We start from the raw sequence: 3159 nt of genomic DNA, 5'->3' as shown, positions 1-3159 counted from the left end.
AAAACTCCAGTAGCATTGGAGCCACCTTATATCTTGCTTTCTAAATACTTTTCCTCATTAAAATGAACCATAGCTCCTGGAAGAACTGTTTAATTCTGAGTCTGGGACAGGCAAGTACCAGATGATTTGGGGATATTTTATGCCAGATAGCAAGGAAGTACTCAAAGAAGATTGGGAGCATATTCAAAAGATGCAGAAAGCAGCCTGAAGAGGAACAATTTGAGCATCAAAACAAATAACAATAGAATACATTATAGCCAATTCTATTACACAGGAAAACATGGGTCCATAATATAAACGTATTATTAATAAATAATGTTGATGAAAGCCGCTATGGAAGGCAGTGTGGAGGTTCCTCAAGAAATTACGAATAGAATTACCATAATGACCCAGCAATCGCTCTCCTGGGTATCTACCCAAAAATATAAAAGCATTTCTCTATAGAGACACGTGTACGCCAATGTTCATTGCAGCTTTGTTTACGGTGGCCAAGACATGGAAACAACCAAAATGTCCTTCGATAGATGAATGGATAAAGAAGTTGTGGTACATATACACAATGGAATACTATTCGGCGTTAAGGAAAGATGATATAGGAGCATTTGTGACAACATGGATGGATCTCGAGAGAATAATGCTAAAGTGAATAAATCAGACAGAAAAAGCAGAGAACCCTATGATTTCACTGATATGTGGTATATAAACCAAAAAGAACAAGACAAATGAGAAACAAAAACTCATAGACACAGACAATAATTTAGTGGTTACCAGAGAGTAAGGGGGTGGGGGGTGGTGATAGAGGGTAAAGGGGATCAAATATATGGTGATGGAAGGAGAACTGACTCTGGGTGGTGAACACACAATGGGATTTATAGACGATGTAATACAGAATTGTACACCTGAAATCTATGTAAATTTACTAACAATTGTCACCCCAATAAAATTAATTTTGAAAAAAAAATAAAAATAAATAAATAAATGTAAAGCTTTAATGAGGAAATGAGATATTTGCATAGTGTCAAATACTTATTAATTGCAGATGGAGTTTCTTTACAATGAGAAAGCCTGGGAGACAACACAATCAAGTGATCCAAGTAGAAGTCATAAATAATAGAAAAATCCAAATTACACACTGTCTACAAGGATGCAATGAGAAAAAAACTGCATCATTTCTATAATATCCCTACATAATAATCATGAGGAAACTTCAGACAAACCCAAATCAAGAGGCAATATCCAAAATAACTGGCCCACAATCCAAAAAATGTCAAAGTCATGAAAGTCAAGGAAAAAACTGAGGAACTCTTCTAGGCTGTAGAAAATAAAAAGATATGGCAACTGTCTACAATACAGTACAGGATTCTGTTCCTGGATCTTTTAGCTGTGAAGGACATTATTGAGACAACTGAACAGAGTCTGAGGATTAGCTTGTGGTAAATATTATTAATGATAATGACCTGATTTTGATGGTTGCCTTGCGGTTATATAAGAAACCGTTCTTATCTGTAAGACATACACATCAAAGTATTTGGGAGCTATGGGGCATCACGTTAGCAATTTATTTGCATATGTGTAAAGGTGACCCTATATCTTCTATTTTTTGAAATTTAAACCTCTGATGTAAATTGATTTGACAGTGGTTTTGGCTTGGGACTTTTTGAAAGTTTTTTTTTCCTTTCTTTGCCTCCCTCCCCTCCCACAAACCTTGATGACTCTGTTTACTGTGCATGGACTATGCATACCAGTTTCAATGACTCTGTTTCCTTCGGACCAGTGTGCACATCTGGCCTGGTAATTTTGGGAGGGGTTTTTGCATCTGTATGGGTTTTCACTCCTGACCCTGGGGCAGCCCTACTTCTGGGAAGCCTGAGAAGTTGCCTAGACAACTTCTCCTTCCTTTGTTTGCCCCTCATTGCATGTCTATAAAACCTTTCGGCAATATTGAGAGAGGAAGGCAGTCTTTGTGACAGGGAGTCCACCGTCTTCCCTTAATGCTGGCATTTCGGAATAAAACCTGCTTTTCTTTCACACCAACCTCACCTTTCGAGTTTTGGCTTTCATGCAGTGAGCAGCCCGACCTTTTGCACAGTAACATATGGTCCAGGAATGGGAGAAGGGGATTCTTTGTTTTACACCAGCAACTTTTCTGAAAGTTTGGCAGTTTTTTTCAACAACAACAAAAAACAAAGAGCATGTATTCTTTTCATTAGAAACAAAGTAAACATGGGCTGACACTACAGATAAGGGCTGAAAGGAACCCCTTTGGGTTTTATAACAATGATGCCATTAGTGACCTTGTTGAGAGCAGATTCAGTGGAAATGGAGAGGCAATAGACAGAGGAGTAGTGAGGAATGACGAGGAGTTTGGAAATGAAGATAGTGAATATAGTCTTCCCCTTGAGAAAGTTTGTTGTTTGTGAAAATGAGAAGAGAGAGGGGGAGGATGTTGCTTAAGGGAATCAATATGTAGGAGAGGGTTTTTTGATATATTTCGTTGTCTATTTAATGGAGAAACATACACCAGTTCATATTAATGATATAAAGGGAAGCCTAATAAAAAAAATTGAGGGCTCAAGTTCTAACTGTTCAGACGAAGATGAGGAACACTCAGCTTTTAGTTTGTCTGGCTCTTCTGCATTGTCAAGACAGTGTGCAAACACTCAATTCACTATTTTCAGGGGGTTGGGTGTGGAGGATGTTCTCCTACAAAAAGTTCTTGCTATAAAGCTATTCAAATAACATATAATTGGCAGAATATACACCAAACTACAAACAATGGATATCTCCAGGGCTGTGAGGAAATAAAGAAATTATGTATTTTCTTTTTTAAATTCAATTATCCTTTTTATTAAAGTGAAATTTGCATAATGAAAATTAACATTATAGAGTGAACAATTCAACATTTATTTATAACGTTGTGTAACTATCACTTCTTTCTAGTTTAAAACATTTTCATCACCCAAAAATAAAACTCTGTACCCCTTTAGCAGTTAATCCCCATTGACCCCTCCCCCAACCCCTGGAAACCGCCAATCCACTTTCTTTTTTTTTATAGTCTTTATGGGTTTTTTGTTCAATCATAGTTGACATTGAATATTATTTCATATTAGTTTCAGGTGTGCAGCATAGTGATTAGACATTTATATAATTTACGAAATG

The sequence above is a fragment of the Rhinolophus hipposideros genome (genome assembly GCF_964194185.1).
Source record: "Rhinolophus hipposideros genome assembly, chromosome: X".
NCBI classification, from domain to species: Eukaryota; Metazoa; Chordata; class Mammalia; order Chiroptera; family Rhinolophidae; genus Rhinolophus; species Rhinolophus hipposideros.
The sequence above is the reverse complement of the archived record's forward strand: the minus strand, read 5'-3'. Positions refer to the sequence as shown.